Genomic DNA, 13,922 nt, shown 5'->3' with positions numbered 1-13,922 from the left:
TGCTGTGCCTGAGAGGGCAGGGCAGAGACAGCCGGGCACTCAGGACAGTGTTCCTGTACCCAGCTGTGCCCGGCACCTCCCCCACACCAACAGTGCCCTCATCCTGCCCCCAGCACTGCTCTCTTCAGCCCCCTCTCCCTCCCTGAGCATCTCCCTGGGCCTGGACATTCCCTCCTGAGAGGAGCCTTGTCCCTGCCAGCGCTCACAGAGCCCATCCCAGCCTGTGTGCCCTGGCCAGGGCCCTACAGAAGCCTGCCTGTGTGCAGGGCCCTGGCTGGGGCAGGCTCTGTGTGCAGCTGGGCAAGGGCAGCTCAGGAGAGCCCTGCTGGGCCCTGCAGAGGTGATGCTGCTGCTGTCCAGGGCTGAGGAGTGGCTGAGGGCCTTTGAGAGGCTCCCAGCAGAGATACTGACCAGCTTAAGTCACAGTTCTGGAGTCTGTGTAAATGTTCAAACATTCCTTTGATGATCCTCTGTGTCCCTTTCAACTCAGAATGTTCTGTGATTCTGGGATTACAATTCCTGTTCTGCTTCTCTCATCCCCCTGTTGTCTATAATTGAAAGAGAAAAAAAAAACAACAACTTGCAGCAGTGTTAGAACAGTAAAGTAAAGTAAAAGCCAGACACTTATTGGAAGCTTCCAGGTGTCCCAGTGGGAAAGGGCACACCCACCTCCTGATTTCAACAATTTATTAAGGTTGATAATTAGGATATTTAACAGGAGCATCCAAAAGGAGATTTAGTTTCCCTAGTTACACATCCCTGGGTCAACCAATTGGAGTAGGTCCAAAGGCTTCTTTGCCTTCACTTTTTATAATGACTGCTCATATTCTGCTCATTCTCAAAACCCAAAATGCTCCTATATATCCAGTTCCTAGAAGACTATATAATATTTCAGGACTATATAAAAGAATAGGACTATACAGCATTTTAGGAATATATTTAGACAGTCAGGTTATTAAGAGAAAGGTAAGGAAACATACTAGATTTAATTCAGGATTAAAGCTATATAAGAATATAATAGTGGTTTAATACAGTTAAGAGTTTAATAGAGTTAAGTAAGGATTATAGTATTGTAACTATATGATACTAATTTAGAGAGCTACAAATATATAAAAATGTAAAAAGTACAAAAAACTTCTTGTCACCACCCCAACATTCCCCTCTTTCTCCAAGTAGGAAATTGAAAACACTCTCAGGAAAGCTCCTGACCTTTACAGCAATCCCTGGCTTACCCTCTTTGGGAAGTGTCCTCCAGAGCTGTGCCCAGGCAGGTCTGGAGCTGGGAGCAGCCCTGCCCCACCCAGCCCCTCTCAGCAGCAGCCCCTGCCCTGCTCAGGGTGGCTCCTTCCCCCCACAGCTTCTCCCCAGCACTGGGAGCAGCTCCCCGGCCCGGCTGAGAGCGTTCCCTGGCAGGCAGCAGAGTCCCTGCCCCAGCACAGCACCCTGGGCTGCAGGACCCTGCTCTGCAGGACAGCCCTGGGCACCCCTGGCTGCAGCCCCGGCTGCTCAGCCCTGCAGCAGAGCCTGGCACCAGGAGCTGCCTTGGGCTGTGCCTGGGCTGGGGCAGCAGTGAAAGCCAGCCCTGCCCTGGGGCCACAGCCCTGCCCTGGAGCAGCTCTGAGAGTCCTCCTGAAAGGTCCTCAAAGCTGTGGGATGGGCCAGCTCCAGGAGATCCCTGCAGGAACGGCAGCTTCTCTTCCCAAAGCCAGGGAATGACTGTTTCAAACCTGGGCTGATTTCTGCTCTAGTGAGCCCTGAGTGAGCTCTGCTCTTTGCTCCCAGCCCAGGCTGAGTTTAACCCCTCTGTGCCCCTGTGCTGTGCCTGGGGTGGCTGCAGGCAGTGCCCCAGCCCTGCTGCGCTGTGCACAGGAGCTGCTCCTGGGCAGAGCTGTCTCTCTGCAGCGCTGCCCTTGCCAGGAGCTGCCTCTGTGCCAGGAGCCTCTCTGCAGGTTTTTCAAAGGACTTTGGGTTTGGCTTTTGCCTTGGAGTGTCTGAGAGGTTTGTGCAATCATGGCCTCCAATTATCTGCTGTAATTAATCCCTGGAGAGGCTTTCTCAGTAACAACACTCAGTGGTCTCATTTATGCTTCAAGGTACTTCAGTTATTTGAAGGTACTTGGTGTTTCCCTTTTGATACAGACTCTGTGAGAGCTTTGTGCAATCATGGCCCCAATTATCTAATTTAACGAGTCCCTTGAGAGCTTTGTACTGAAACTTAGCAGGGCTCATTAATGCTTTGAGATACTCAAGGTTTTTAAGGTACTTTATGCATTTAAGTTTATGCAAAAGTGGTACTTTTAGGTACTTTTAAGGATTTTCCTTTCCTCACTGCGTCTCTGAGAGGTTTTTGTGCCATCCTGGCCTCCAATTCTCTCCTCCAAGGAGTTCATGAGGATCCTGTGTTGGGTATCTTTCCCCTTTCTGTTTTACAACAAAGATGGAACTGAAAGAATTTTGTAAGGCTTTCTGAAATCATCCAAACAAACATGAGACAATTAACAATACAACAACAACCACTAAGAGAATTAATAATCCTGTTTTAGCTAGACATCATCCAACCCTTTTGTCCCTTGGACTGGAAGAGTTTATTGAACCAGTCTTTTTTTTCCACTTGAAGCTTCTTGAATCCTTCAAGTACCTGAATGTTCTTGTGGATTGAATCACTGTGGATGGAGAGGTTCATGCAACACATGCCCTCAGAGTCTACACAGCCATGCCCATGTGCCCAGAATAAAAACTCTATTGCTGTTCTGTAAGGTGGCATGTTTGATGGTCTCTATGTCTGAGAGCCGGCCACTCAGTGTGAGGGAGGTAGCATTGGTTTGCTTACTTAACAGGCACCCAAGATGGTCTGATTGTCCTAAAGCTTTAGCTGCAGCCACCCAAGGTAGTCCAAATTGAGGATGCTACCATCCAATACCTGGATTAAAGCTTGCAAAGCCATCTCTTTGATATCATACAATACTTCTCTCAGGACACCTGCTGTTTGGTCATCTGGTAGGCTGTGTTGTCCTTCTCCAGCTAGATGGTTGATTCCGCCCTTGCCTCATTATTAGCATAGTCGCCTATTAATCGATTTAGTAAACACTTCCATCCCCCTTTTCACAGGGTGTATTCTGTAGGTGACAACAACATGGTCACAATATATTTTAAATCATAGGGAGTTAAGACATGTACTGTAAACATGGCCCTCATTAGGCCATTAAAACAAGGGAAGTCCCTCCTATGGTCTTTAGCTGCCCTACACAGATCCTTGATTTCCCCTAAAACCAATGGCTGATACCTGGGATTCTGCCCCCTTCTTTCATAACATACGCGGGCAATGAGGGGTTTTGAGACTGTTTGCCAGTCTCCTTTCCTAACTGCTTATTTCCAGATCATTTCCCAGGGATCTTCTGGGGTTAAAGGGGTGAGGTGGCTCTGGGGAACCCAAACTATTTTCTAAGGAGGAAGAATAACTTGGAGGAGAAACATTTGGATTAGAAATAGTGTGACAGTTGGCCTTAGTATCTTTGACCATGCGGTCGTATTGTTGCCGGAGGGTGAGGCAAAGGGCACTGCCATTTTGTCAGGTGTTGGGGAGGAAGGGCCTTGATTTAGGATGGCAAACAACTAGGCTGCCATTCTGGAGGCATGTCCCAGGGTGGAGGTGGAATGATTGACAGTGGGGGTGTGACCCACAGTGGTGGGGGTGGAGTCTGGAGGTTCGTTCAGGCAAAAGAGAAGGTTGTGGTAGCAGGAAATGGAAGAGCCAAGATGGAGGGAGGATGATTGGGCTCTCGAGCCACGTTCAGGCTCCTTCCATCTTAACTCTCCAGGGCATGATACTCCAAGACAGCATGGCCATCGCCATCTTGGACCATCGTGGAAAGTCTGATAAAGGCAGGTTTGGGGCGAGGTCCCGAGTTAGGAGTGACCAATGGATTGAGTTTTCAACACACTGCTGGCTGGTGAAGGGTCTCAAGGGTGGTGTGGATGATGGGGAGTATGTGGGATGCTATGGAGTCCCTTTTGATCAAAAGGTTGTACAATTTAACTTCCACTTAGTCTCAAAATTCAGTGGTATGTATTTCAACACCAGAAGTGTCTGGAAATTTTTTAATGATCCACCTCATGATTGATTTTTATTCGTTCTTTGAAAATATTTCATCATGACCAGTGAGAATTAAAGCATCCATATACACTCCTTTCTACTGTGGACATATGGCTGGCCATTTTTCTTTCTTTTCCTTATGGAGAAGAGCCACCGCAACACCTCAAATTAATTATGGGACATGGGTGCATACTGTAAAAACACAGTGGCAAAATGGGCAATAAATATCTTGCATTTCCCCAAACCCACCTGCAATCCTATGCAGGTGAAACCATCGTTGTCCCTGCCGATCCTGGGCAAGGTCCCTCGAAGCAACGATGAATCCGCCAGGCCAAGCACAATCCAAAATCCCCAGGAGCACTGGCCTATCCATCAGCTAACCCGAGCTGACGGGACTGACACAGGGATCCCTGAATGTCATGGTCCCTGTTTGGGCACCAAATGTCCCAATGAGGGTGGCTGTGACAAATGTCTCTGGTTCCCTGAGTTCAGGGTGAGTGTGGCAAAAATGAAAAGGAGCAGGATCAATGGAGTTGTTTAAAAGGAACTTTAATAACAGGGTGAAAAATACTAAACATGGAGAAATCCAGCACAGTACAAGGGGCAGGATCCTAAAACCTGAGACAAAGGGGAAGCAGCAACAACTTGGGGCACGAAAACTAGAACAATAATCATATGGAAGAAATAAGTAACCAATAAACCAATAGGGGAGTAGAACTTGGACAACTTAGCATAACAACACTAAAGGCTTATGGGGGATTTCTCAAGCTCACTCTAAGTTAAAAGAATGATTCCTACGACTTGAAACTCACGCCCAGTTCTTTTGGGGTAAAATCTGGCTGACTGTTGTGGTGTGCTGTAATGTCCCATTTTGGCCTTCCAGGTCATTTCCCCAAGTGTGCTTATACCTCTCTCCCTTCCCCCTTCCCCCCATGCTGAGTGAGTCCTGTCAATCAGACTTAACATTCCAGCAAGGCGTCGTGTGGTTGGTCAAGTTCAAAGGATGCCCCTATGCCCAGAGGTCATTGGCCTTTCTGGGTGTCATCTTCCCCTGAGACCCTGCCCCTCTCACCTGGTTGGTGGCTCACCTGTACCTCCCCTCCCCCTGTCCCTGAGCTTAAAAGGTGAATGAGACCATGCGATCAGCATTCTGTTGGAGCAGTTGCTCATGTTCGGACCTCTGTAACCATGGAATAAACCTCTGGACTGTGGGATCTCAGCACCTCAGGATGAAGGTGCAGAGTGACCGAGACCACTCTTGGGGGGCTCGGGAGTCCTGGAATGTTGCCAGAAGTGTCTGGTGGCTGGACTTTGATCCTACACAGGAGATGACACCTGTATGAGGACTGGGAGGTTTTTACTGGGTGAATGGTGAAGGGATAAGTTAATTAGAGTGTAGAACACAGGGTTTAGGATTTCTGTACAGGGGGGTCTAAAGAAGTAAGATGGAGGAATTGGGGCGTGTCCTGTCCTTCTTCTTCTTCTTCTTGGCCTCCATCTTCTGTGGTGATGGTGGCACTTTGGGATTGGTCTTTACTAGAAGTGCACCGGTTAATAAGAGTAGAAGGTATTGGGGAAAAATTATAAATATTGTACACGTAACTTCGGGTATAAAGATAAGTGACCGCCCCAGGGGTTGCGGAGTGTGCCCATGGCTGACTTGCTGTGCAGACCTCTGTCGGGCTGAAAGAAAATCTTTTAGATAAACAATTAATAAACACCGAGACCGAAACAAGATCAGAAGTCTCTCCTCGTCCTTTGAAGCGCGGGCTGCCCAAGGCCACTCTGGGCCTTTCCAGGCCACCTAAACAGCCGAGAAACCGACACTGGACATTAAACCCTCCAGCAGAATCCTCTCCTTTTTCTCTTCACCATCGCCTGAAGCCAGTCCTCCTGAGGTAAACGGGGTTCCTAACAAGCCTGGACTTGTTCAGTGCCCAGCTGCAACCACCAGCAAGCCAAGGTATCTCTGGGGTGATACACCGCAGTTGCTGCCTTTGGCCCAGCAGCAAGGGTCAGACTGGCCCAGGCACAATCTAACTGGTAATATTGGGAGCTTTTTTCCAATAGCTGACTCTGAGTTACAGCCGGGCTAACTCCCACATTGCTGATTTACACTGGCCCCTTGGGACCATGCAGCCCAACAGAGCCAAAATGATGTCCTTGATTCCACAAGGCTCCACAGTGTCACAATGGTCCCTTGGATCCATGGTGCTTTGCAGTGTTCCAATGGCTCCTTCATTTCACAAGGCTCCCAAATGTCACATTGATCTCCATAGGAAGAAAGCCATGGAGCCCCCATGTCTCAGCAGCTGATGAACGGCAACCACCAGAGGCCAAGGCAAGCCTGACCTGTCTGTCCTGGCAGTTTTGCTTGGAGCAACCCTTGGATATTCAAAATTATGAATGTGGAATCCTAATTTAGAACATTTGTGCCTGGAGAAGGATGATTTTTTCCATACAAAGAAAAGCCAGAGCCCTTTCCAGTATTTGGAAAATAGGTGAATGCTGCCACTAAGGAGTTAAAGACCAGCCAGACCTGTCTGTCCTGGCACCTTTTGTCTGGCAGCAATCCTTCTATACACAGAAATTTGGAGGTGGAATCCAAATTTTGACCATGGACGCCTGGAAAAAATGGACAGTTCTTTTCCATAAAAAGGAAAGCCCAGAGCCCCAGTGTTTCAGGGGCAGATGGGAGTGGCCTTCCACATTCCAAGGTAAGCCAGACCTCTCAGGTGACCCCTGGGAGATCAAGGCAGTCATACCTATTTCATGTTCCCTTGCTTCCAGAGGGCCCTGCAGTGTCACAATGGCTCCTTGCTTCCATGATGCCCTCAGGTGTCATAATGGCCCCTTGGTTACACAAGTCCTTAAGGATCTTAATGGTGTATATGGTTCCTCAAGGCCCCACAGTATCCTAATGGTCTTTGGGTGCCATGAAGCCCCTCTTTATCACCATGGCCCCTTGGTTCTATTGGGGCTCAGTAGTGCAACAATGATCCTCTTGGTTCCACAAGTTCCTATAGTGTCACAATGGCCCCTTCCTTCCATGAGCCCCTGCAGGATCGCAATGGCTCTTTGGTTCCATGGGGCCCCACAGTGTCACAATGGTCTCCATGATTCCATGGGGCCTTGCAATGCTCTCCATGGATCCACGATGCCCTGCAGGATCACAACGGCCCTTTGGTTACACAAAGCCCCGCTGCTTCACACTGGCCCCTTGGGACCATGCAGCTCACAAGACCCACAGACCCACAATGATGTCCTTGGTTCCATGAGGCCCCACAGTGTCACAATGGTTCATTGCATCCATGGTACTCTGCAGTGTCACTATGATGCCCTGCATTTCACAAGGCTCCTGAGTGTCACAATGGTCTCCATGGCTCCTCAAGACCCCACAGTGTCACAGTGGCCCCTTGGATCCATGGCACTCACAGTGTCACAATGATCCCCTTGGTTCCACAGGTTCCTACAGTGTAACAATGCCCTTTGGCTCCACAACACGCTGCAATGTCACAATGGTCTCCATAGGAAGGAAACAAGTGAGCCCCAGTGGTGCAGGGTCAGATGATAGGCAGTCACCAGAGGCCAAGGCTGGCAAGACTTGACTGTATTGGTAGATGTTTTTGGAGAGTAACCCTTGAATATAGGGACTTTTAGAGGTAGAATCCTAATTTTGGCCATGTGAGCCTAGACAAGAAAGAGAGTTCTTTTCCACAGGAAGGAAAGCACAGAGCCCCAGTATTACCGCGCCTGAGTGGGTCGCAGCTGGTGAGAGAGAGATGGTGAATCTTGTTTCTTGAATCAGAAGGCTGATTTATTAAGATATTATATATAATACATTATTACTATACTAATAGAATAAGGAGTGAGGTTTGCAGAGCAGCTAGGCTAGGCTAAGAATCGACAGAAAGAATCCACAACAAAGCTGTGGCCAAGGACTCAGTCCCCTGGCTTGCACTTTTTGATTGGCCCTTAATTATAAACATAGAAAATGAGCCAATCAGGAAACTCCTTTTACATTCCACAGCATCTGATAATAATTGTTTACCTTGTCTTCTGAGGCCTCTGGCCTCCAGAAGACACAGAAATCTGAAAGAAAGGATTTCTGTGAAGAAATGTCTGCGACACCCCAGTGCTTCACGGTCAAATGGGAAGTGGCCCTTGGCATGTCAAATTCAGTGGGACCTGTCACACAGTCCCCAGGAGGCCAAACCAGGCAAACACGTTCCATGTTCCCTTTTTTTAAAATGGTTCCCCACACTGTCACAACACTGTCTCCTTGATTCCACTAAGTCTTGCAGTGTCACAACGGCTTCTTGATTTCATGAGCCCCAACAGAGTCACAGGGTTCCCTTGGCTCCATGCGGCCCCGCTGTGTCACAATAGCTCCTTGTTTCTATGGACCCCAGTGTTTGATTACTGACCCTTGCGCCTATAGGGCCCCTGAGTTGCACAATGATCTCCTTGATTCCATAAGGTTCCGTAGTGCCCTTGGACCCACATTGTCACAAGTGACTCATGGCTCCATGAGGTTCCATATTGTCACTTGGGTCGCTGTCATAGGCTGGATGAGATCGATGTCCCGAGATACCTTGGGATGTTTGGAATACCCGTGTGTGGCCAGGGCCGGGTCAGGCTTTCGTTCATGGTGGGACAGAGCCCCGCCCCTTGTCCTGGCCGGGCAGAGCTGTCAGTACACAGCAGATGCTGTGCCAACCCCACTCTGATTGGCTGAGCTGTCAATCAATCACACAGTAACAGCTGGTGCCTAGCCTGACTCTGATTGGACAAGCAACTGGCAGTCCCACCCTAGGGGCGGGCCCATGAAGGTCCAGGGTGTTAAAAGCCAGAGCACAAGACCAGCCCATGGTCTGGATCCTGCCTTCTCCAGGGGTTCTTCCATTGGTGACGCTGGAGCCCAAGCAGTTGGTACCTATGTGAGTTTCTTTCTATAGATCTTCTGTCTTTCTGATGTTCTCTATTTCTTCTCCTTCTAATCCTACTTACCTGGAACATTTTTGGGTAACTAAGCATCTTAAGGGTTAAAGATTTTTAGGTTAAACCCTTTGCCGAATTTCCTTGACTGTCCATATTTTGCCAGTAAAATCTGGTGTCATTTTGACCTCTTAGCTCAATTGATTAGAGCATAATGCTGGTATCACTGAGGCTGTGGGTTCAATCCCTGTGTGGGCCATTTACTTAAGAGCTGGACTTGAATGTCCTCGTGGGTCCCTTCCTACCAAGAATGTTCTTTGCATCTGTCCATGCTGAGAATATCTGGTTGGTGTTTCTCCTGTGCACCAAACTCAAGTCAAGGAACCTTTGGTTGCCCCCAGCATTTCAGTGTTCTGGGGTGTTCCAGCCCTGCAGGCTCACTGTGGCCTCTTGCTTCCATGAGTCCTCACAGTGTCCCACTGGCCCCTTGGTTCCATGGGGATCTGCAGTGTCACACAGGTTTATGACATTTGTCCTTGCTGTCCCTCACATCCCCCTGGCCCACAAACAGCCCCGAGGCACCCATGAGGGACAGGCCCTGCTGTCCCAGGCTGGGCTCAGGGCTTGGCCTTTCTGCTTCCCCCAGCCAGCCCAGGCCTTGCTCAGCATTGCAGTTCCCTGCTCAGAGCCTTTGGCTCCCTGCAGTCCTGGCCTCAAGGATCTGCTCTCACCAGTCCCTGGGGAGCCTTTGGCACTCCCTGCCTTCAGTGGGGCCCAGTGATGCTCCAGGGCACTTGGAATTTTGCTTCTGACTTCTTGAGCAGCTTCTTCATCCTTCTCTCAGTGCCTAATGGTCCTGGACTCAGCCCCAAATCTGTCGTAGGAAGGGGACCAGGACACCAGATGGTTCATCACAGGTCCAGTTTATTGAAGAAAGTATCAAACACTTATACAGCAAATAATAAGCTTATGAATATTCTGTAAGCCAAGCAATCTATGGGTTAAACTATACCATGAACTCTTCCTCATTCCTTAGGGGTTACATCTCTCTTTTCTCATGTCTCTTTCACTATTTGTTATTTTACTACAGCTAGGCCCAAGGACACGCTATCTCACAGGTACAGGACTTGGAATTAGCCACGGTCTTGTACTTTTCCATTCTCTAGCAGCTAAATTCCCAACATCTCCCCTGTTTTTATTTTTTTAGAAGAAATGAAGTTCTATGGGCTAACTGTGTCACACTCTTTGCAACACAAAAATCGGCAATTCTAACAACTAAACAATGTTCTCAGCTAGCAAGGTTTCTCTCCTACAAGGGATCTAAGCTAGCAAGACAAACCAAAAAGGCTATCACTATTTATAGGATATGCTATACGACAGATACAAAAAAAAATTCTATGTGCTACAAGGCTCTAACAAAACTTAGGTGTGCTAATACAACTTACAAAAATAAGCTAAAGGAGTAATGTGTGCGCAGGATTCACCCGTGTCAATTGTCTGGTCAGTTTGCTTTCTATTCTCAAACAGCAGATATACTTCAAACAGGAATGGCTCTACTCACAAATGCTTCTGATTGTCCTTTTTTAACTAGAGTTTCTCTGATGTTCACAACAACACTTTACACACAAGTCATAAAAATAAACGCCTATCATAAAAGGATAAATCTATCTAACATCACTTAAACTTAATAGTACCTAGACTTAAAATACTTAAACTTAAAACATTTAAACTTAATAGAACTTAACATTACTTAAACTTATCTTTACTTAAACTTAACAGATTTTTAAATCAACAGAACTTACATGTAAAATCACTTAAATCTAACAAAACTTTAACAAAACTTAACTGACTTTAAATTCTACATAACTTAAACCTAATTTAATTTAAACAGAATCTAGATCTACTTAAACTTAATAACATTTAAACTTAACAGGAGATAAACTTAACAAAACTAAACCTTAACAGTATTTAACATTTGATGCCACTTAATAGATAATTTAACTTAAACTACTTAGCAATGGATAATACTTACTATAGAAATAAAATATCGCATTTACTATAACTTACTTACAGGCCTGATTCTAAAATACTAAACTAAAACAAGTTTCTTCAGGTATTTGCTGCAGCATTTTTATACTTGAATGCACTTAAACATAAGAAGTTTGTTCAAGGTATACCTGTGGAGAAATTCTTTTAAATTCAGGCTTGCTTTTACTTTTATCACATCTAAACAAAGCTTAAAAAAAAACAAAAAATACACTCATTGCATCTTACTTCTACAACCACTTTAACACATTTTTAACATTTTTAAATTTTTTCAAAATATAATTTCAGAGTTTAATGTTCTAATGGCTTCTGATATTTAAAGTCTCTTTTACAGTCTCTGCTAGGAAAAACAAAATGTCCTTTTAACTTAGGTGAAAAACGTCTTGACCGTAATGGTCCTTGGGGTCCTTTGTTTATTATCACTGGCTTCTTACTTGCAGTAGAAATCTTTCTTTTGTTGACAAGAGTCACATTTATTAAGCTGTTAGGTCTCACACTGAAGCTTTTGCCGGCTGCGGGGCGGAGGGAGAGCGCTCCCGCTGGAAGAAGCGCTCCGGTCCCGCGGCGCTTGTGTCGGAGGGGGCGAACCTCCCGTGGCTGCTGCCGCTGCCGCCGCTACAGCGCAGCATTTCAGGCGGCCGCTCGCCGCGGCTGCTCCCCATGGCGGAGCGCCCATGCCGAGTTCGGAGCAGCACAGCCTCGCAGGCGTCCCGAGCCGCAGCTGCTGCTGTGCACTCAGAGACATGCTGAAGTGTATTGTGTATCACCCGCCATGGCTTGCTCGGTTTCTTTGCTGACTTATCATCTTCTAACACTGCTTCCCACAGTATATCTCCAGATTTTCTCCATTCCGAGAGTTCATGTGGGTTAAGGAAAGTGTCTTCAGCGTACCCGAAGGCTAATAACAAATCTATCCCCTTTATCCCTTGCCATTCTAGATACGCGGCAGATAACTTATATGCTGCTTGCCTTTTCATACCTCTTTCGTGAGCGCTCCTGCAGCTTTCCAGGCTTCTGGCAGCACGTATGGCTCAGGTCACCGATGTGAACCCCGAGGGTGCTTCAAAATTCTGGCACCTATGATTTAAAATATATTATGTTCTTGTCATTTACAGAATACACCCTGTGGGAAGAGGAATGGAAGTGTTTATTATGCTAATAGCAATGAGTATGCTAATAATGAGGCAAGGGCGGAATTGACAATCAACCATCTAGCTGGAGAAGGACAACACAGCCTACCAGATGATCATGCAGCAGGTATCACCAGAGAAGTATTGGATGATATCAAAGAGATGGCTTTGCAAGCTTTACTCCAGGTATTGGATGGTAGCACCCTCCATTTGGACTAGCTTGGGTGGCTTCAGCTAAAGCTTTAGGACAATCAGACCATCTTGGGTGCCTGTTAAGTAAGCAAACCAATGCTACCTCCCTCACACTGAGTGGCCGGCTCTCAGACATAGAGACCATCAGACATGCCCCCTTGCAGAACAGCGATAGAATTTTTATTCTGGGCACATGGGCATGGCTGTGTAGACTCTGAGGGCATGTGTTGCATGAACCTCTCCAGCCACAGAGAGTCAATCCACAAGAGCATTCAAGTACTGAATGAAGAGTTCAAGAAGCTTCAAGTGGAAAACAAAGACTGGTTCAATAAACTCTTCCAATCCAAGGGATAAAAGGGTTGGATGATGTCTATCTAAAAGAGGACATTTAATTTTCCTAGTTGTTGTTGTATTGTTAATTGTCTCATGTTTGTTCAGATGCTTTTAGAAAGTTTTACAAAATTCTTTCAGTTTTGTCTTTGTTGTAAAACAGAAAGAGGGAACATACCCAACACAGGATCCTCACGGACTCCTTGGAGGAGAGAACTGGAGGTCCGGAAGGCACAAAAACCTCTCAGACACTCAATTTTGGAAGGAAATTCCTTAAAAGTCCCTAAAAGTATACTTAAATCCATAAAGTACCTTAAAAATCTTGAGTATCTCAAGGCATTAATGAGCCCCACTGAGTGTCAGTACAAAGCTCTACAGGGACTCATTAAAGCAGATAATTGGGGCCATGATTGTAAAACCTCTCACACAGTGTGTATCAAAAGGGAAACACCAAGTACCTTAAAATAACTGAAGTACCCTGTAGTATTAATGAGCCCCACTGAGTGTTGTTACTGAGAAAGCCTCTCCAGGGAATAATTACTGCAGATAATTGGAGGCCATGATTGCACAAAGCTCTCAGAGACTCCAAAGCAAAAGCCAAACCCAAAGTCCTTTCAAAAACCTGCAATCCCTGCAGGGAGCATTAAGGAGCCCCCAGGGCCATTGCTGAGCAAGGCTCCCCAGGGACTCCTTCCAGCAGATCCTTGAGGCCACTGGGATGTGGGCTAGGGGGGGATGCTGAGGGCAGGACAAGGGGCTGACAGTGCTCAGCCTGGCTGGGGCTGTGCCAGGAGGCCTCAGGGCCTCAGGACAAGGTGTCTCCTCACAGCCCTTATTGGCACAGATCCTACTGTGCCCCAGGGCACCAAGACTTGGCTTCTCTTTGTCCCCACCTGTCATCACTGCCTCCAGTTCTCTGCTCTGCTTGGGGCCTGGGGACACTTTCTCATTTGTGCTCCTCAGTGGGACCCATTAAAAGTCCAAGAAACTTTGGAGTTGGATTCTGACTTGGAGTTCTGGAGAGGTTTCTTCAGCTCCCTCTCAGGGACTGATGTTCAGAGCCTGAGCACAAAGCCCCAGAGGCTCATTAATGTCCTTCTGCTGTGTCTGTGCTGCTGAGCTGGGCTGGACTCCTGGCACAGAGGCAGCTCCTGGTAACCAAGAAGAGCTTCAAAAGCACATTTCTCTTGATG

This window comes from Melospiza melodia, unplaced genomic scaffold (genome assembly GCF_035770615.1).
Source record: "Melospiza melodia melodia isolate bMelMel2 unplaced genomic scaffold, bMelMel2.pri scaffold_37, whole genome shotgun sequence".
In the NCBI taxonomy this organism is placed as follows: domain Eukaryota; kingdom Metazoa; phylum Chordata; class Aves; order Passeriformes; family Passerellidae; genus Melospiza; species Melospiza melodia.
Note: the sequence above shows the minus strand (reverse complement) of the source record.